Source organism: Bemisia tabaci, chromosome 5, assembly GCF_918797505.1.
Source record: "Bemisia tabaci chromosome 5, PGI_BMITA_v3".
In the NCBI taxonomy this organism is placed as follows: Eukaryota; Metazoa; Arthropoda; class Insecta; order Hemiptera; family Aleyrodidae; genus Bemisia; species Bemisia tabaci.
The window spans coordinates 46,128,440-46,151,063 of record NC_092797.1 but is presented as its reverse complement, the minus strand read 5'-3'; the positions used below and the strand labels follow the sequence as shown (position 1 = coordinate 46,151,063).

General features: G+C 41.8%; 2 protein-coding genes across 4 annotated transcripts in view; both read left to right on the top strand.

Moving 5' to 3' along the window:
* Positions 1–22,624, top strand: part of Nca (neurocalcin homolog) — a 355,612-nt gene that overhangs the window by 191,527 nt on the left and 141,461 nt on the right. The gene's annotated exons all lie outside the window — the stretch shown is intronic.
* The window catches only part of LOC109031240 (neuronal calcium sensor 2), a 342,919-nt gene that overhangs the window by 191,181 nt on the left and 129,114 nt on the right, over positions 1–22,624 (top strand). For both annotated transcript variants that reach the window (XM_072300829.1, XM_019042662.2), the window contains one exon: positions 20,271–20,590. The gene's annotated coding sequence lies outside the window, so the exon portion shown is untranslated. The remainder of the gene's footprint in view (positions 1–20,270; positions 20,591–22,624) is intronic.

The window sequence follows — 22,624 nt, the reverse complement described above, 5'->3', positions numbered from 1 at the left end:
AGGCATGACAAAGCCCTATCTCTACCGTGTAATTTATCAATGTTCGGTGTCCTCTTGGGCCTACATAAATTTCAATAATCAATCCACTGGAGGGATTTTAGTTGAGAGAGTTGGCAGATTCTCTTCAGGATTGTATAATTTAACCTCTACATCCTCATCCTTACCATTAATCGCTTTTGGGGTATTTTCTGTCATATTTTAGAAGCCATCGACAGTTTTACTCACTAATATACGGCACCACTTTATTAAATCCAAAAACCAGCAGAGATGTTTTAGAAACACAATTGAAACATGTATGTTTGTAGTCCCACCGTCGATGTCCATAATTTGCTATGCTACAGGCTACAACATTAGAGCTTCCGGAACTCCTGGAACAGTACTAATATTGCGATGTCACAATCGGCCTTTCGTCTTCAGCTTGTCTTAGAGCATTGCCAATTACTTCAAGGACTATTCATACATGATATCAACCACTCTATTTGATTTTTTACCCCACCTCATCTACTTCCAGATACCCTCTACTCCTGCACCTTCGTTTAAAGGGGTTTGTCAGGCACTGTGCCCCTTTCTTTTCCTTTAAACACCTGACATTCATTTAAATACCTGGAACCTGAATTCTGATTCGCTTGTGGTCTATCTTCTCAACTGAAGGCGACGATTTTCTTCAACATCATTGTTGTAAAATGTAATTCACAGGTTGCGCGGCAGGTGGTTTTGAAGTTGTTTTAAAATACCTGAAGCCTGAATTCTGATTCGCTTGTGGTCTATCCTCTCTACTAAAGGCGCTGTTTTTCAGCATCATTAGTCCAAAGCGTGATCCACAGGTTGCATGGCAGATGGTTCGAAGGCGTCTTAAAATACCCGGGGCCGGAATTAAGATTCACCTGTGGTCTATCCCCCAAACGGAAGGCGTTCAACCTCATCATCATTAGTCCGAGGCGTGATCCGCGGTTTGCGTGGCGGGCGGTTTGAAGGCGTCGCGTCGCGGTGGATCCGGCAACAGGTGGACCTGGGTGCGAGCGCATCGCGGCAGCTAACCTCTAATCGCATACGCGAGGAGACCGCGCATCATATTAATTGGCCATTAACCTCGCCGCTTTTGCATAATGGCCCCCCGACGCACGGTTTCGGCACACGCTGACCCCTTGCCTCCCATCCGTCTGCCGGCCCGTGCAAAATGAGCGTTATCAGCGCCGCGCAAGTACCGCCCGGAAATTAACCCCGGCACATCCACTGCGGCTCTTTTCAGCCAATTTTGCGCACCGCCCTACAGTGGATTGAATCAATTAGAGAGGTCGGACATGAAATTTTTGACTCAAACTGCAAATTTTGATGTTTCTTTTGTCACATTTTTAATATCAATGTGTGCCACTAGAAGGAAATTTCACGAGGGAATCATTGGTACCTCTTTTAAAATCTCAAAATTTCGTACAAACGGAGTTATGAGCTTTTAAAGTTTCCTAATTTTGTCCGACCTCTCCAATTGAGTCGATCCATTGTGCGCCCGTGGAATATCGGGTGTTTTAGGAGCTATAGTCAGTTCATCGTCGGCGGGTTCATTATTGGAACTCGTTGGAGCTATGTCGGCAAGATAAGACAAGACAATAAGCCCTATTTCTACCAGGTAATCCGTCCTTTCCCAGACGAAGGAACGTAACTCGACTCCGAGGTCGCAAAATCGACTCAAACAGTTCGATTTTTAACAAGAGTGGTGTACTTGCGCAATTTTACCCAAAATTTTTTCAGATTTTTGCATGAGATTAGAGGAAAAATCAGTGGAATTTCCAGGCGGAAGTTATCAAAATTCTCCTGTTAAAAGTGCAATTTTTGCTAGGGCAACATTGGTATATAGTTACGTCCTTTTGTCTCGAAAGCGAGGAATTCATCGATGTTCGATGTCTTCTCGAGTCTACGTGAATTTTAATAATCAGCCCATTGCAGGAAAAATCCCTGCAGTGGATTTTCAAAGGTCTACATAGGACCAGATCAATGTCCATATTCTCTCAATGAAGGAATTTAATCTGGAATCAGAGTAAAAACTCCGGAGAGAAAGACGTTGTGCCTGATTGAATACCGTCGTTTTTGCTGCTCTTTCTCCAAAAACGAACGCTCCTTAAGAATGACCTATGGGTGAAAATAACCTTAACCCCACATTTATCTTCGCATGATAATTGAATTATTTGTCAACGAACACTTTCTTAAATTGATGTTTGAACAAGTTGTTATCGAAAGCCAATAAGTCCATTTTCCTAATGAGCTCTGATCTACGTAAAAATACTAGCGTTGCGGGGCTCATCTGGGAAATAGACTGGGTTCCTTCTAGAAACAACTCGTCCATTTTGGTATTAGAATTCACGAGTCCCCAAGATGACCACCCTTCGAGGGCACTTGATCGTCCACGCCCTTCCAACCAATCAGTGCGAAGCGTATACGATCGACTATCGATATCTTCCCTTTTGAAGCTGTGGTAAAGAATCGATTATTAAGGTGTTGACTGCGAACACCCTATTTTCGATCCTTTTCCATATGTTTAAAGACAAATCAATCGATTTATCGCGAAGAACCCCACGCCACTGAACCAATCTCTTTTGACCTCCGTAGATTTCCTGGCTTTGCTTCCCCACTCTCCCCTTTCATTTTCCGACTAGTTGCGAAGCGTGAATGATCGATTATCGATTTTTACCAATTTGAAGCAATGGTAAAGAATCGATTATTAAGGTATTCGCTGCAAATTTTCTGTTCATCGATACTTTTCCATAGGTTTAAATGGCAGATGAATCGATGTATCGCAAAGCACGGTCTTTCAGTTTCCGACGCGGAGAAAGTTGGCGCCCGGGGAAAAATCGAAGGCATTTTCTTCTCATCGGAGCTCACCTGGGCGGAAAATCGATATCCTCGGGCCGCGTCCGGGGCACTTATCCGCGCCACTCCTCGGACACCGGGCAGCCTCTCCAGCGCCCCTCCCGTCGGAGGCGCCCCTCCGCTCAGGGGCGCCCCGCCCGCCCGTGGAAATCCGCTCTCCAACTTTCCCTGGAATCCTCTCACGTTTCAGCCCGCCCTTCCGACTGCGGTTTCGCTAATGGCCTTTGAATCGGCTCCATAATTAAGCTCGCCGACAGGCAGCAGTCATCGACATTGCCAACTCCCGAGCGAGGGAAGAACGCCGTATGAGTGTATAAATTTCGCCAAAACTCGGAGACAATGAATACAGGGTGATCCTACAGTTCCGCATCACCAATATTAGGCATCACCCAACCCTATAACTTTTGAACAAATTGAGATAAAAAGATGTAATTTTGTGACTGTTCCTAGATTGAAAGAATCAACTTTGGGGGATGTTCACATTTAAATGGGACCATATCGAGAAGAGGCAAACACTCAAGGGGTCATAGGGGTGGCGCGGAACTTTTGAATAACCCCGTTTTCTAGTACATTTGCAAAATCTACGTATGGAATATCGCAAAAATGACGCAGGCACTAAATAAGTCCTTATGAAAACTAAGTCATAAATCAAAGACACATTGTCCTTAAACAAGCAGGGCGCGAAAGTACCAAATCGCCTTCAATTGATAGAGTAGGCAACATGCGCTCCTGCGAGTTTGAATAGTGGTATCGACGCTTACGGCTATTTCTGCCGTATACAGAAAATGGTAAGTCAGGTGGTCGAAAGCCTCTAAGTATACGGTACAGTTGAAATCTCATATTTTAAAGGGTCACAATTATCTCTGCAGATCAATTAACCTCATAATTTTATTAAACAAACCATGGACTAATTGTTTAAAATCCCCAATGTGCTATCTTCCTCACAGTTTAATAGTTACTCTCAGAAGTTAGTTACCTAATAGTTACTCACCAAACAGTTAAGCAATTGCTCTAGCAATCCTAATGTCTAATTCAGGTAATTTGGATATCAGGTATTAGGATAAACAGAAAAATTAAAAAAATCTTCCCAAAAATTCGTGATTTGTCAGGGGAACTTTTGCAACGTCTGAAAGCTCGCACGACGTTCTTCCTTAGCACGGAAGTATTTCCAATCCGGCATCGAGGGTAGCTTTCGGGGCCATCTTGTTCGGGGGCCGCGCGTTTTTATTCCGATTCCCGCGTCGTAGTTTATCTTTTCGACGGCCATCAAGCCACTCGACCGATTTTTCCCGCGCCGTTTTTTTTTCCATTTTTTTTTTCACGCCTCTCCCCGGTCGTTGCAGAAACACATTATCGCCCGTCGCTTCGTTCCCGATCGCCCCCATCCCCTCCCCTCCTCCCACCACCCCTCCCCTTTTCTCCCCCGAGGGCGCATGAATGGCTTTCATGAGTTTTACGTTACGACTGCTGTCTTTTCAATGGAGCCTTCCGGCGCTGGAGCCACTCTCAGAGCGCCTTTGCTTCGGGAGAAAAGCGTAAGTGCATCCCGGCGTTAAACGCGGAAAGAATGTGTTTCCGTACCTCGCGGGGCCCGTTCCTAATTGCACTTACGGCTGTCTTACGCAAAAGTTCGAATGCGTCTATTTCGCGCGATTGAAAGTCGATTTGTATGGACCCTCTGCGGCGTTGTTGGAGCCGTTTTCAAAGCTGCTGTGTTACGGAAGAGAACAGTAAGTGCATCTCTGTATGAGCCACGATTAGCACATGAACTTATATGTTTCAAGGACCATATCAAAACCCACTTACGGCTCTTTTCCGTAATACGGCAGTAAGGGCCACTATGCTACGGAAGAGAACAGTAAGTATAGTCGGGCGTGAGCCGCGGTCGGCATGTGTTCTTATGCGCTTTTTAGTCATTTTCATGTTGTACATACTGCTCTTTTCCGCAGCGCGTCGAGTGAGTCTATTCTGCGCTATGGAGAGTCGATTTGTATAGACCCTCTACAACCCTTCGATGCGAGACGATTTCTGCTGAATACGTGCGCCTGCAGATTATTTCAGTTTTCCTCGGTAGCGAGGGATTTTTAACGCGAATCAATGACCGTTAATTCGACGGATCTATTCAGAATCAGCCTATAACCGTATTTTATGTTGCCTAATTTCTTCCTATATTTGTTTTTCAAAATGACTAACCAACTTACTTAATGCCTTGAAATATGAGTGAATTTCCCTTAAGCACAAGAAATTTTATCTACAAAATTTCACGGCTGAATTTTTTTTAGTGCCCCGTTAAAACAATAAAATGTGAGAGGAAAGCGAGCAATGTGTGATGTACTTACGTATGTAATTAAGCTGATTATATAAAAAATCCGTCTAACGAAGGATTTCAGCGGAAACTCGATTTTGGAAATGCAAATGCAGTAATATCCCGATTATCGAACGCACGATACTCCTACGCAGGTAAAATTGAGTATTTGGTCTAAAACAACTCAACCAACATAATTTCCTCCGTTACAAAATTTCTGTTTTTGAAACGTTTAATTTTGAAGGAAGAATTTTTATTTTAACTTTCCGGATATCGTGTATTGAATTACGAATGAAATTTTCCGAAAAATCGGAAGAAAATGACACATAAGTTTCTCTGACAATTCGTATTTTATTGAAGGAAGTTTGGCAACGTTTGAAAGCACATATTGCGTTTTTCCTCGGCTCAGCAGTGCAGCCCTCACGTCTCTGCGACGGAAAGTACGTAATTTCCTAATCCTATGTGCTGTTTGCTCGTAAAAGCTGAGGTTAAATTCCGAATTCAAATTCTCTGAAACACTGGGATACAATTTTTCGCAAGTTTCCCTAAAAATTCGTATTTCACCGAAGAAAATTTGCTAACGACTGAGGGCTCAAACTAAGTTTTTTCTCAATACAGCAGTGTAGTCCTCACGTCTCCACATCGAAAAGAACATAACCTCATAGTCCTACGTTCTGTTAGCTCGTGAAAGTTGAGGCTGACGCGGTATCGATGGGATGTGAACCTGCCGTAATAAGGGAAAAACGCGAATCTACACAGAGTCTGAATGGGAGATACGAGGTTCTTGCTCATGACGACAGAGCCTCCGGACCTTTTCGCGACTCCGCTCTCGCGGGTGCCTAAAATCACTTCCAGGGAAATGCGCGCCTTGTCAGTGCCGACACAATGCCGCGCATCAGTTTACAGCGGTCCATTATTGTCGCTCCTTTGACGTAAGGGCGTATCTCGATTTCTTCATGAGCCGCACAAAGCGTGCATTTATATGTGAAACAGGGCTCACGAGGCAATTGAGATATGCCTTCATGTCAGAGGGGCGACGTTATGCGGCGGAACCCCCCGATTCTCGAGCCGAACATTTTTACCTCATGCTTCACCCAAAAGCAGGGTTGCAAGCGGTAGAGATGCCAGGAAACCGGGGAAATTGCGGGAATGCTAACCGCCAAAAGGGAGCTTTTTTATTCAGTGTCGCGATGGGCGTCAGACAGCGTTGTCCGTCAGATTATGGTTAAGTGGATTTTATTCTTTACGGTAGGTAGAGTGAGGAAATTAGCTCTGTTCTGTCACACATACAGAACTTCGGTTCATATGTCACCTTCTCTGAATCAGGTAACTGAAGCTTCAAAAATTTGGTTTCTGTAACTAAAAACTTCATTTACCCAAACCGAAAAACTTCGAAGTTTAATAGACGCTATTATTGGTGACGTTATTTCTCTATTATATCGAATAAGATCGTATTAGTAACAACGACTTAACCTCTTTCAATACTAACCATGAGAATAAATGGATGTAAATACGTATATTGCTTTTTTGTGACGTAACTCCAACAGCGTCTGAATGAACCCAATTTTAGTCCCTGAATCCTACCTTTTTTCGTCGTAATTTTTTGGTTGACTAGTCAGGGATAGTTATTCACCTAAATTAGGAAAATCACCGATTTGTCTCGGAATTTAGGAGAATTTGACATTTTTAGTCCCGCATTTTCTGGGAAATTAGGGAAAAGGGGGATTTTTTTTAAAAAAATTCAGGAAGAATCCTGGGAATTTTCTCTGTACATCTTTTCAGTTATTCACCGAAAAAGCACCGATAAGCAGTGTTAGGAAAAAGCCTAGATTAGTTTCAGAATTTAGGGGAATTTGACATTTTTAGTCCTACATTTTCTGGGAAATTAGGTAAAGGGAGATTTTTTTTTTAATTCAGGAAGAATCCTGGGAATTTCCTCTTTACATCTTTTCTGTCAAGTCAGGGAAATTTGATCTTCCTCTTGACTTGCAACGTCGGATCGAAGAAGCGCAGCCCGGCGACGTTCTCGCGGGATGACGCTAAAAAAAGACCGAGCGATTCCGGGGCGTCCCTTTCAGAGGAAGTCGACTAAATAGAGGGATCCCCGAACTGCTGAAGTTTTCGGGAAAGGCGAGACCGGCGGAGCTCCCCGGTGAAATTAATTTCAGTTAACGGGTCTTTTGTTCGCGTCCCCTCCCCCGCGCTGTCCCCCTCACTTAGCCCCCCACCACCCCCGCCCCGGGGCATTGTGCTTCTCAATTTCGCTACTCGCATGGGAGGGGAAAAAATCGCCGGGTTATAATACACAGTTCTTCGAGTAACTTCGGTCGCGATGAGTTTTAACTTTCGAAACTGGTTAATACGCATTTATCAAGTTCCCGAAATTAATTTTCCGAGCCGTGGCATTGTTGTCAGCTCGTGCTAAAAAATCGGCTTACTCTCCTCCCCCCTTGCAGATTTATGTAAAATATATGAATTTTACGATGTGGCAATCCTGATCGCGACGGCTGGTGACCCCGAACTTTGTACTTTGAATCAGCCAGCTTTCTCGGAGCATTTTTTCCTCCCCGAAAAATTATACTGCTTTTTCTTTGCAAGTCTAAGGTTGAAGACATGAACACAGAAAAAACTATTGAACTTGGTTCAATGACCGTACATGAATTGCGTCACACATGAGGAGGACGAAGGAGGACTGGTCCAGCGTAACAGGGACGTGATAGGAAGGAACAGGGGTTTGACCCTGCGCTTGATGTCATAAAATAGTTTTCGTAATATACCGGGCGAAAAATGTATCATTATTTTATTTATTTATTTTTTTTTATGGTAGTGAATGTCAAACAAAAATTATTATTGGACAACTTTAAACACAGTTAGTGTTTAAAGTTAAAACTTTTTTCGTATACTCTTCGCGTTAAAAAATGGGGTTTTCATGGAAAAGTCAGCAGCGTTTTTTCCTATGAACTAGTTAAAAAATGGTTTCAGACTACGACGGAAGAATTAATCCCTGATATGTTGTGGAGAATAGGTATAATTAGAATTAATATCAGCATTCTTCGGGAAAAAAAAAAAGAAAAAAAAAAAAAAAAAAAAATTGCATTTACTAAAATAATCTAGAAATTAATCGTGAAATGATGACTCATTCCACTCCACGTATATTCGACCGACTTTCTAGGTCTCCCTTAATGCGAGACTCATATTTTTCATTCGGCGAATGAAATTATAATGTAGTAGGACTTCAGGGACATTCTGATCCTAAGACTATTCGGGAAGAATTTCCAAAACGCATTTAGGCGTGTGTCACCTCGGGTGGCTCCGAATCAGGATTTTTTCAACTTTCGAAGTTGGCAACGGTTCTGCGAGGGCTCGTCTGGTTGCACTTAGGATCGCGTTGACAGCTCAACCGCCCACCCGGATGAATCCGACCAGTGTTGCCGTTTTTTTTTAAGAGAATCGTGTAAATGTTCCCGCAAACGCGTCTTTAGAACCCGTGTACACGAGACATGTTGGTTATTCAGCTGTCCGCGACAAGACATAAATTTGAACAAATAGCGCGGGTAACAAGGCTAAGAAAAACAAATGAAACCAAGACATCTGGGCTGGAAACGCCACAGACCTCTTCAGTGGATAAAATATGAATAATTTTGATTTTAAAAACTTAGCACTCGGTTGTATCTTTTCTAAACACGAGATGAATAATGTTGTAATGTTGTTATGGGACCGTTCCTAAATTACGTAACGCACCTTATCGGCATTTTTGACCACCCTCTCCCCTTGTAACGCTTTTGTGACGTAGGTCCCTATCGTTCAACGTGTAAAAACAAAATGGCGTGACTCTTTCCTCGACCTTCTTCCCTCCCAGAGCGTTACGTCCCCTTAATATTGTTGGGATAACATCATTCATCTCGTTTTGAAAAGGCAAAACTGGGCACTAAGTTTTGAAATTTCAAGTCAAGTTAAATTCCATCCAACTGCAGAGGCCTCTGATGTTTCCAGCCGAAAAGCCTTGTATTGGTCTCATCTCGTTACCTTCCGGTCAAAGTATCACAAGAGCCATGCGACGTTTAAAAATTTCCGCCGCCGTTTTATTTTTTACAGGTAAATTTTTGGTTGAATCCGTTTGAAAATTTCACTGACTTTTATCGGCAGCACGAGGAAAATTCAGTTGACATTTTCGGACAACTTGAACAATTTCCCTATAAAAAAGAAAATGGTGGCGGAAATTTTTAAACGTCGCATGGCGCTTGTGATACTTTGGTTGGAAGGTGATGATTTGTTTTTTCTAGCCTCGTTACCCGCGGTGCGTACTTGTTTAAATTTAAAGTCGTATACATTTCACCTGTTTGTTCTCCTCGATAATAACGCTCTTTCCTAGGTGAATTCTCTCAGACAATCGGCAGCACCGCAGCCAACAACGTCTCCACGTTAGGTTTTGCGATTTTAATTTTACCGCCGTGCTCTGCGTCAAACCGCGAACCCCTCAGCGAAAGGGTTCCGCATGTCCCTGTCGTACCACTTCTCTCCTCCTCCCCCACCTCGCCCTTCGTAACTCGTGAAACTCTTACGAATCGGAAGCTGGTCTATCTGTGGCACCGAATTTGGCGCATTCCAAGCCTCTCAACTTGTCAACCCAAATCGACCATTTCCTTATCAAAATTCGATTCGAATAAAATGTGTAAGCGTGTTTTTTTGGGTTATCGCAGCCGTGCACACCGGGCGAGTGAATGAGGCGTGAAATATTCATGCATGCAAGAGGGAATTATTATTCGTGTCAGTCACGATAGTTCATGGCCGCGGAAGTTCATAATGGGGTTTCCGAAGGGTGCGGGATTTACGATTTAACCATGACATTCTATGGAAACTTCTGCCATGAGCACAATGGTCTCGTCTGCAGGCAACTCAAAATAAGCTCTCAAAGTTGAGGCCACAAGTCCGGCATAGTTCCAGAGTATGGGAGTGTTCACCTCTGTATATATTTAACTTCTATAATATAGCCTGATTTCATGCTACATCCCCTTAACTAGCTCTTTGCTCAGATACATAATTTCTTGAGACTTTTTAAAATGAAATTTTCCAGCGTGAAATTTTCTCAGCAAACTGTGATTTTTTGTGAAATTTCATCCTGATTTTGGTGACAAGTGGACATCGGTGTAAAAAGTTTTGCATTTTTTCCCCCTATAAAAAGCTTTTGATTTCTCAATGAAATGAAAGTGAATTTTCTGACGGATGCAAAACTCTGATCCGGCGGAAGTCGGTAAAAAATGTATAATTTTAGTCAATAATTGCTCCCTCTTAAGACAGAATATTTTCTCAGATAGTCGAAAATTTTCAACTATTTACCGAAACTTTGACAAAATGCGTCAGAAATTTTTGAATGGACTTTAAAAAGATCAATAAACCACTTGGTTCTTATCATTTTACTTACTCATTCAAAACCCTGTCTTGGCGGAAATTATCAAAAAAATCAGAATTTCAAACGATTTTCCTCTCTTTTAACGAAGAATAATCTCTCATATATCAGCGAGAATAATAGACCATGTGTCCTAGCATTTGAAGAAACGCCCAATTTGACTATTGGCCTTCGATAAAGTTATCAAAATCTCTCGATGGAACCTAGCATAAACAATTATCACAACATGGCCGAGCCTAAGTCAGGAACGTACCTATGGCAGAATTTAACACCGGTAAGAACGAATCGCCGAAAATAACGTTGCTCCTCATACGTAAGTGCTTAACTACTTTTTGGGACGAGCTTTGTCTTCCATAGAAGGCCATTCTCTCCAGGGCTCAAGAATGAAAGAAGTTACGCCCTTGCGTTAGAAGAAAGACGCTGAATAAGCTGAGCAAGAGCCGAGTTCACGGGAACTTCCCGAAAATTGCATTTACTTCTGGGGAAACGAGGAACGAAGAGAGGGAAATTATGATGAACGGCCGAACTTTTTCAATTATCCATGTCTTTTCCAATTTCCAATTCCAATCGCGCTGTTTCCCGACGAATTAAGGGCGTTTATACGGACGTTCCGATCCGGACGAGCATTCTTATTTCGCTCGGATTCCCGTCCATTTTTCCGAACTTTTTTAAGCTGTGGCTCGCGGCTCAGCGGTCAGAATTGGAGGAATTTTCCGTGAAAGGACGTAAAAGCCGTAGGAATCTTCTACCTTTTACGTCGTTTTTCAAACAAACCGATAGATAACGGAGCTCATCAAGTATCTCCTTATCTGAGGCGGAAGTGACCACTCCGTTATTGTTGCTTGGGTCATTACTGCCACACTACACAAAGTAGCAGTAACTTCTTTCCAGTTTTTGCGATTTTTCCAAGTTTCACTGCGCTATCCTTGGAATACTCCAATAATCTCGCACTTGAAAAAAAACACATTGGATCTAGAGTCCAGACTCTTGAAAACATTGACAAGAAAAAGGACTCTTGATTCAAGAAGATTTAAGCTTAAATCAAAAAGAAATCCGCATAATTAAGAGGCTTGGTTCTTGATTCAAGCTTAAATCTGATCGAATCAAGAGTATTTTTTCTTGTCGATGTTTTAAGAGTCTGGACTCTAGATCCAATGTGTTTTTTTTTCCCAGTGCGTGCTTATTTTTCTACACGAGTTTTTCCGAGTTTCGAGATTATCCTGTAATATGAAGGACTGCAGGAATATGTACAAACATAAAAGCTGTTGGAAGAAGTGGAATAATGTGCCGGAAAAACCTGTTTGAAAATTCTCTTATAATTACCTGTTGGAATAACCGTTGGAAAAAAGAAGAAATTAGGGAAGAAAGTAGAAACCATTACAATATATTTTCTGCAATGGCATGCTTTGATTTCTCCTTCCCTCCTTTCTCTTTCCAGTGATTGGTTTGGCTTTTTCGCCTATTATACTCATAACATCTACATTCATATCCCGACTCTGGAAATTGACCGAGTGAACACATCCATAGTCAGAGCTTTCAAATTTTCAGGGATCAAGGATCAGGGAATGTTTTCGTAGACCCACTCATTTGTTTCACAAAAATGACGACGCCCTTTATTTCTGAAACACCCATTCGACCCATGAAAACCAACGAAAATCGTCTCGATGCCATTATGATCGTATTAAGCAGATTGTTTTGTATTTGATTGGAAGTGCCAGCTCAGACAATTACGATAAAAGGAATCGTAAGCTCAGACTAACGACCCTTTCGTAATCCAAACGCCCCCTCCGTCCCGTCAAAACGTGCTCAATTGGTATTTGGTAACGCTGTTTACAGATCGACTTTCTTATTGGGAAGTCTTTTCAATAATTTTAGACTTACAGCTCGGAACGACAACAGCGATGAATCAATTGCACTTCAAGAGGTCACTCAATCGTAAACGATGAAATTTCTGGGATTTTATAGGGTGGAGAAGTCGATTTCTTCTGACAGGTTGCAAGGGAAGCAGGGTTGGCTCTACCACGACTAAAAACCAATTTATCTTTACGTCGACCGCGTGGTTCTTTTCAAATTTTATAGTTTAACTATTATTTTCCCGATGACATCTTATTTTTCAAAATCAGCTCATGACATACTGTGGTCGGAGAAAAATTTGAAATCTAAAGTAGCCGAAGTAGTTAGACTATGTCATACGTACGATTGAAGTAACGGAAACCTTCAGCTCTTTCTATAGGGTGATTTAGAAGTCCCGCAACACCATCAGGCATCACCCCTGTAAAAATTGAACAACTTGAGTTGCAGACTTGAAATCATGTCTCACATAGGTCTGCATAGGTCATGTCTTCTAGGTCGTAGGACACAATTTTTTGAACCTCCATCTAAAACTTAAAGAGTATCCTCCCGGAAAGGGGCAAGAACCCTAGGAGCTGTAGAGGTGGTTCGGGACTTTTGGATCACCCTGTAGATTCCAAATCGCAGTGTTTCCGATCACGGCAACCCTGAGGAATTAGAAGCGGTCACTACCCGGTTTACGAGAAGGAAAGGAGGTTAAATGGTAATGTTAAAACCGCTCATTTACTATTCATAGGTTCGTGAGGGGGGGGGGGGGTCCTTACCCTTCCGTGCCCCCCTTATTTTTCGCCCGACCTACGTCCCTCGGGGACGAATCTCCGTGATTTCGGGCATAATTACTCGGCCGTTTAAGTATTCACGAGGAGAATCGCTATAGAAACCGCCGTGAATCGCCACCAAACAATGAATTCTTGCACGGAGAGAGATTCGTTGTCGTGCGCAATTGAAATCTCAAGAACGCGGCCCCCTTGAATACACCGACTGAACTCCTTGCCTGATTCTTTAGTTTGTAGACAATTTCTAACGATGGACTAGACCAACGATAGACAGAACTTATTTTCTCGTGTTGTGGTTTTATGAGACAACGTTTAAGAATTCATGATGACCCTCTTGTAATATCGTCAGACACTTCTTCTGCGTACGATATTGTCGTTAATCAAACATCGTCGCTTCCCTCACGATAGAACGTAACTCCCTTTCTAGGTTGCCAAATTTCTTCTTGAAAAGTAAATTTTTACCAGGAGCAACAAGAGTATCTCTAACTGGAAATCCAACTGATTTTTCTTCAGACCACATGCGAAAATCAGAAAAATTGCACAGGTACATTCTTGTAAAAAATTGAATTATTTGAGTCAAGTTTGTAACCTTGGAATTGAGTAACGTTCCTTTGCTCGAGAAAAGACGTATATGCAGTCTCCGAGGACTTGACTTAATTTTGAATCTTATTGAAACTACTTCACACAGCACAACTCAAATTTCGATCAATCATTCGAGCTTTTTGACTTAAAAATTGTGTTTTAATGTCTGAAGAAATTGTATAATATTTTTATAATTTAAAATAGTCTTAGTTTGATAAAATGATCATCCCTGATAGAGATTCATATTAATTTCGCATAAGTATTTAGATCGTAAATTTTAAATTTTACTCACCTCTTCGAAGTTCAAAATATTCAAAGGTAGTTATGAGCGTAGTGGTTTCATTTTAGAGTTTTTCTAATATCAGATTGGTCATGGAAGAGAAAAATTGACGCGAGAGCATAAAAATTGGGAGTTTTGTTTTGATATTGAGAGATACTTGGGATTAATTGTCATTTCATGAAAATCTAATATACTGGCGGAGTATTTGGATATTATATCGAACCCTACACTTAAATCCCACAGAAAATTCCAGTTTTTCCCACTTTTCCCCAACTTCCCAATTTTTAAACCACACATCATTTGTTTTTATCCTCTTTCTTGGTTGCTGCTGTGCGTTGCATTAGCCTGGATTATCAAATTAATTTTAAACCCAAGTCTCTCTCCAGCTCGGTTTGTATTTGTGCTTGCATAATACCACATTCTCCGGAACTGAGGATTGAATTCATTTGGAGAGAATACGACCAGAACTGCAGAATCTTATTGATTTTGTCCTCGGCCGACTCATTTTTTTTTTGGCTCAAAATGTTTGTCTTCGGTTGATCTCACGTTTTTCTGAAAAAGCCTCTTTTTAGCTTACGACGAACAGTGGACCGAATCGATAGGAGAGATCGGACAAAATTTGGAAACTTCAAAAGTTCATAACTGCGTTTATACGAAAATTCGAGGTTCTAAAAGTGGTTTCATTGGTTTCCCTGCGAAATTTTCTTCTTAAAGCACTCTTTAAAATTCAAGATGTGACGGAATATACATCGAAATTTGCAGTTCCAGTCAAAAAATTTCAAGGACGACCTCTCTGATTGACTCGTTCCACTGTACGACGATGAAAGGCAGCCTTTTCGACCCGAGAAACAAAAATACGGAGAAGGGAGTGAGGGGACTTAGTGATCTCTTTGTTGACATACAATCGGTAGAGAAACGCTGCTTTATTTTCGCTCCTAATAGAATTTGGTTCCTCAGGATAAAAGTTGACCACGAGTGGGGTTTTACTTTTGACTTTTGGCGGCAAAAGCAGGTTACTTTAGGAGGCTTCGCGCGTTTTGTCACGTCTTATCACGAGTTCGACGCTGAAGTGGTAGGCGGAGGCTCGGTCGAATCGTAAAGCGGACGTTTTCAGCAAATTATTGTATTTTTCCCCCGCAGTCCTCCGATGGAAAGTTGTTTGATTCTCCTCATCTAAAATCCTCGTCCACCAACAAACGGTTTTTAGATGTACCCGAAAACTTGAACAAATTAAATTCCCCTTCAATTCGACAGCTATACAATTTTAGCTACTTGGGGGCTGAAATAGTTGCGCATCTAAAATCCTCATCCACCAACAAACGGTTTTTAGATGTACCCGAAAACTTGAACACATTAAATTCCCCTTCCATTCGACAGCTATACAATTTTAGCTACTTGGGTCTTGAAATAGTTGTATCACGCACTTTACTCAAACTTAATATAACAACTACCTCAATATCAACTCCCACGCTGATAAAAATATTTGTGTTTCTGTGGTGCTCTCGGTTGATATAGGAAGTGAATCACAAACCAACACAAATGTTGTGTTGATTTTGGTACAGTTTGTGGTTTAGCGCAGAAACCAAGGAGAGACCGAGAAAATGCATTCCTCCGATTGCGATGTTGGTATTTATCGTTTGGTATTTTATTAAATTTCTCCAAGAAAACTAGCTTTTTCTTGAAATTGTCAACCAAAGCCCGAAGGCCAGGGTTATTTTATGTTTTACCTCCCCTATTATTAAACTTTTGTGTGAATTCTCTCTGTGTAACCGAGTTGATTTCGGACATTTTTAACCATTCTGTGTACAGTATTTAACAGCGTTCTGCAGAAATTTTTATATAGGGTATTCCATTGTCATCGCTCCAAGACTTGACGTTCAAAATCGTTACTTTTAATCCCGAATCACACCGTTGAGATAAGCCCGAGCTAAGCACCTCTGACACGAGATAAAAACCGCGTGGCAAACGAGAAAAAAATCACTTTCCCGCCGCCGTAAACAGCCCGGTCCTAATGGATCATGTTCGTCACATTCGGGGGAACATCCGTGAAAACAGTTTACATTTCACACGTTAACCCCTCCCCCACCCCCACCAGCTCCCCCTCCGCCCCCGGGCGCTCTTTTGATCTCAGTTCCGCTGCGTGTCACTTTCGGTCCCGCGGCCGAGTGCAAATAAATGGTGATGCCTGTAAACTATACTGCCATGCTAAGGGAAAACGCCGTATGAGCCGTCAGACGTTGCCACGTCAGACGTTGCCGTTGTCAGACGAGCCACGTTAAAAACTGAGTTTACAGGGAAAATTGTAATTATTTGTTTCCAAAATTTCAGACAATTTTGTTCGCACGTTAATCTAAATTATCTGAAAATTTCAAAGAAAAATGTGCATTCAATTTGATATCTATGTAATTTTAGCTATCTGAACGTTGAAGTAGTTAAATCTATCATTGTCAGGTGGAGACAATAGCCCATCCGTTTTCTAGGTACGCCCTAAAACTAAGAAAAAACCAAGTCCTCCTTCTTTGCGATAAGTATGCAATTTGAGGTACTTGGACGTTCAAACAGTTGTATCTCACTTTTTAACGGAACTTAAACCAAACACCATCGACCAAGAGCAATATATCTTCTCTGAAAGTACCGTAAAAGTAAAAAGAAATTGAGCTCTCCTTCAATTCGATAGCTATGCAATGTGAGCCTCCCAGGTGTTGACATAATTGCATCACCCGTATTACTCTCATACGGTCTCAGCCAGCCTGATGACGTTATTCACCTCCCAGATCTGCCATGCTAAGGAAGAACGCCGTACAAAAGTTTGAGAGTTGCCAAATTTCCCTCGATAAAACATGCATTTTTGAAAATATTCATGCATATTTTTTCTTGAAATTTTCAGATGTTTTAGGTTAAATTACGTACAAAAACCTCTGAAAATTTTGGAAAATAATGTTCACAATTTTCCCAGTAATTTCGGTTTTTATCGGTATCGGTATCGGTAGCTTTTCGTTTTGCAGAAATTCGGCAAACCAAACAAACTGAAACTGATCGATTACTTCTGAAAGTTGATGAATGGGATGAAATGCACGGTTGCAGTATCAGGCTGTAGATTGACTGTTGACTTTCGCCGATCTTTGTCAGTTGCGTCAAACGAAATCCGCGAGATCCAATTAATCTCGCGAGGTAGCGCAAAATGCTATTTTGACTTTGGGGACCCGTGCGAAAAGCTTCATCGCCAGACCCCATTAACCATCGGGTCACTCGTTTCGTTTTCATTGCAGCATCGTGTTTAATTTAGATTTTCTAATTTTCAGACTGAATTATCCCGGGTTGATTGCGCATCCAAAGTGAATCCAATATTCGCTTTGCCAAGGTTCGGCTTGGGAAGGAGTGCCAAATTTCATGACGATTCGTTCATCGAGAGCTCGTATTTCAAGGAAATACGGATTTTTGCATTTTGAGCCTTGGGTGCTTTTAACCAGGGGAGTTTGATTTTTAAAGGCAAAAAGAAGTCTCATTCTGACTTGTAGAATCAGTTCTCAATTTTGCCACTTCAACCCTGAGGTATATCGTGTTCACTGTGAGAATCAAAGACATATTTGTGACTGTATCTGTGAAAAGGGACCATATCTTTCGAGTGAACATTTTCCTTAACGTTTTGTGAACGCGCAGAGGAAGAAAATCTGACATTTTAGCGCACGTTTCACCCTAAAATCTCAAAAATTGAAGGACATGTTAGTCCTGGAGCTCCCAGACGAAAATTGTTAGGTTGCAGAAAACCGTGGTTTAAGTGTTTGCGAAGAGTCAAGGAAAATTATCCCACGAAAGATGAGTTCTCTCTCCATAGATCCGGTCAAACAATCCTCTCAAAACGGAAATCAGTCCGTAATCAACTACTCTCTTCAACTTCGCCTATCTATCGTAAGGGCGTATCTTGATTTCCGCATAAGCACCAGAAAGGTTTCATATGGAAAACGGGGCTCTCGTAGAAATCGCGATACGTCCTTTCATCAGAGGGGTGACGATTTGAGCCGTTTACACGAATTAAATGAATGCAGCCCAAGTCCTTTTTTGACCCCTATGTTGAAGATAGTCTGGTTCAAATATTTTTACAGCTTTTGTTTATTTATATCCGAACGCATAAGTTAGAATGCACCCCGCTGACTCATATGTCTTGTTCCGGCCGCTTTAAGCCGGTTTATTTGTTTTCGAGGGTGGAAGTTACTCCGGAGGTCCATCAATCACAAGTTCCAACAAATTAACCGGAAAGAGCTGAAAGTTGCGCTGAAAGGGGGCAGGGGAGGGGGCTAAATTCAGCGCGCTTTTTTCCCCCGAGTGCGGACTCGCTGAAAAGATGGCGGGGTTTGTTTTCAGCGGTGTTTCCGGTTATTCGAAACTGCTTGGGCGGAAGATGAACTGGATAAAAACTCGCGATACGAAAAAAGGCGGTGAGGAATGTTAACGCGCCAACTTTGCTCGATTCCCGGGGCCCCGGTGAAGGCAGCTAAATAATTTTACGCTCGATTCGGCTAACTTTTAATGAAGCGTTTATCTTTGAAGGATCCATGCCGCGGGAACTTTTAAACTGCTCGATAAACTTGCAGTTTTTGGACCTGTCGTCTTGGTTGAGCTATCGAGTTCCGCCGCACAGTGCGGAATTCCTTGGACAAAAATCGAAAATTGACTTTCAAATTTTGCAAATGTTGTTTTGATATTCGTCATCAGGACAATTTTTCTGACATGAGGGTATACTTTTTATTTGATTTTCTTTCAAAATCCGGTTAAATATGGGTTTGAAGAGGGAGGTTAATTCGACCGAAAAGGAACTGTTTCATAAGAAATAAACATACTCTAAGATAACCAACATTAGATAAACCTTTTTTTGATAACTAAGGATATCCCTCCGGGTGGTTAACATTTCCTCATTCTTTGGACATATTCAATTTCAATCTTGCAAAAGAACTTTTGCACCTTTCTGCGGCCATCTGAGATATTTGCATTTAAAAATTAGTTAAAATCAGGTCAAACTCAGCATTTTTAGTCGCAATATTGAATGTTATAACTCCTAATTACGTGTATTTAGCTCATATGCAGCCATTTTGGACCCATGGTGCCAGCTCTCGGATGCTGGCAAATTCAAAATTCGTCAAACAGTGATCCCAGTGGGGCTCAATTGAATATCTCACACCTTTTATGGCACCTTCGGTAATTAATTACGTCGCCTCTGATTTTCCACCACACCGCTTATGGAAGTTCCGCACTGTGCGTCGCAAGGACGTCGTAAGGTGGATCGTAAGGACTCATATGAATCCGAGCGTTCGCCCGAGTCTTCGTCAAATAAACTTAGTTTCAAACTCAATTTTTATACTTTATCGCGAGCTAAAGTTTTAATCCAAAGCGCTTCTCGGTGAAGCTTCGGTGTCGTTTCGAGAGGAGAAAAATTCTCCGCTTTGTGATGGTGTCAGAAATTTTAAGCATCCAAGAAATATTTCAAACATTAAGCGTTACTGGAGGGCGTTACGCGCCTAAAACGTATCTCGTCTGAAACACGACTACACCGTCATTTTGTCACTGTGGAAAATCTCAAATATTTCAAGAGCGTTCAAAAAGTCTTTATCATTATTATCACGAACGAAGTTGCCTCAACATACATCCTCTGCCGTGCTAAGTAAAAACAACGTAGAAGTATTCGAATGTTGCCAAATTTCTTCGTTAAAAATATTTATTTTTGGAGAAAGCCATAAATATTTTTCTTTGGAACTCCCAGACTTTTTAGATCAAGTTACGAACGAAATCCTGTGGAAAATCGGGGAATAAATGGACTACATTTTGCAATTAAGAACTATACATTTCGGCCCGGTTAAAACAACGTATATGCTATTAGTTTTCCTATGCACATGAGTGTTTTTCCAGAAGAGCCAGAATTTATAGTTCCAAATTGCAAAATACAGTCCAAATATTCACAGATTTTCCTGAAAATTTGTAGTTTGTCGAAGTAAATTTGGCAAGGTTTGATGGCCTATACGGCGTTCTTGCTTAGCACGGCAGTCTTGCTCACGCACCTTTTTTTTTATAATTTATTTTTTATTTTCTCCTTCTTTCCCCCCTGAATACATACGATGATTAAGTGTGTGGTTGCATGACGTCTTTAATTACTACCCTATCACAGAGCCACTTCCTCCTGCCAAGATATCGCTATCACGTTCTGTATTTTTTCAGCAATGCTGCGTTGGAGCTAAATTTGGTGGACTCGCAGCGCTTTGACCCAGGATAATCTCCAAGTGACAGTGACTTCGTCTGGAACGTGTGCTTGCCCAGTGAAAGATAGAAAATAGTACGGTATGTGTTGCAGTAGTGCGTTCCTCCAGTTCCGATCGTATTTTCCGCCGGGGAACGATTCAGTGCGGCATACCATCCACTAACGCCCTCGTACCCAGTGGCAACTCCATTGTGTTCAACCTTAATTATTAGTTATTCAGTGTAAATAACGGATTATCTACTTCTCTCCTCCTTTCGACGGGTTCACCTACAATCTTGAGGTAAGTGTCTCGTTTCAGAAATTTAGAGGGTTTTCTTAAACTGATTGACAAATTTGAGAAGGGCTTTTGCCTCTTGCATATAGAATGGGTCAGTTTCACTTTTCACAGAATCGTATTTTGATGCTTGATTCTATAGACGAGCTAAAAATAACAAGATGCATTCAAATAGCAATTTTCTGCATTCAATATTAACCGCGATATCGCGTTTTGAAAAATTCGGTTTATGACGTCATCCGCCGTGGCAGTGACACCCTTGGTTTCTTTCACCTGGCTTTCATCCGTCCGGAAGACACACATTTGCACTAGTTACTCAACGTGAGATTCGGATGAAAGCAAGGTAGAAGAAACCAAGGGTGTCACAACCGCGAAGGATGACGTCATAAACCTAATTTTTCAAAGCACAATATCTCGGTTAATATTGAACGTAGAAAGTTGCTGTTTGGACAGATCTTATTATATTTAGCTAATCTATAAGAGGCAAACGTCAAAAAAAATTCTGAGACCAGCAACTGACCCATTTGGACTTTTTTAGGGGCATTTTTGTTAATTTGATCAGGGGTGCGGGGTGCCTCTCTATATCCGTCCTCATCATGTTATATATCAAGTCGCTACCTCAGCGCACTAGAGCGCTCTGCGACTCCCAATCGCCATTGGAATCGAACATGTTCATCAAGTTCCGTTCATCCTCATCATGTTCCTTGGAGAAAAATGTTCAGCTCGGGGGCGATCTGGCTGGGGCGCGAGGGCGAGGCGAGTTGAAAGGAGTGAAGAGCCCCCTTCACACGGCACAACAGTGACGATGGTGACGTGGGGGGCGCTTTTTAGATGCAAATAAACTCGGGGCGAGAGCGGGGACCCGTGCACTCCTCGGCGGCGGTTCGTCACGTCGATGCCAGGGCGCGCTTCGATCGCAGGAGCCTTGACCCGTGTCACGGCTGCACATAATTACCGTGAACAATGTGTTTTCACATCGACTTTCCTCCCTCTCCGGCCCCGGCCCGGCCGCCACCCCCGGCGCGCCCTCATCTCGATGCGGCTCCGGCCCCCGCGCCCCCACGCCGCACAGTGGGCAACCTGGTTCCAGATGCAGTCACAAGAAATATAACCTAAAAAACCCGGAAATCGTCGTTTTTTTCACGGAACAGAGTGTCTAGCATCAGGAAAAACCGGAAAATATCAGGAATTTTGACCGATCAGGAAAAAATCAGGCAAATATCAGGAAAATCGGAGAATCGGACGTTTTATCAGGAATTTCTCCTAGGCAAATGTCCTCAGCGGAGAAAATCTTATTGCTATTTGCCTGGCGTGCCAGGAGTCGAGAAAAATCAGGAAAATATCAGGAATTTTCAAAATGAAAAAATACTAGACACCCTACGAAAGAACGTAACTAATTTTCAATGTTGCCAAATTTCTTCTCCCAAATTGCATTTTTATCCGGAGAATCTCGGGTATTACTAATTCAAAATTTTGCAAATTTTACCTCGGATTTTGTGTAAAAATCAGAAAAAAATTTAGACAAAATTTGCTTAGGAATGTTTTTGTGAAAAATTGAATTGTTTGGGTCAATTTTGCAACCTTGGAACGGAGTTACGTCTCTTCGTTTGGGACTCAGCGAAATTCCAGGGGAGAATGGGTTTCCTGGTGTCGATAAGTCTAAAAATCTTAAAAACAAGACGACGGCTCCAACGTTAAGACGTTGGCGAGCGTTCACCGCAGCACCTCGTTAATATGTAAAAGTGGTTTTGCGCGGACAGAAGAGAGCGCTGAAAGATGCTGTCGAACTAAACGTGGAGCGTAACCTAGGAAACATACATATATACAAGAAATGTCTTGTCATCATAGAGTAAAATCTAGTGAAGGGGTACTTTGTACCCAAAGATTTTTCTAGAACTACGACGACAAAAAATTTGAACGATCCTTGAAAGAGTCATTAAATAAAAGTGAGTTGCAGAGTTTTAAAACGTAAAGATATTAATTTCTCAAAGACAAGCCTACAGGCATTATATAAAGTGGACAAAATAGGAGAAAAAAGGT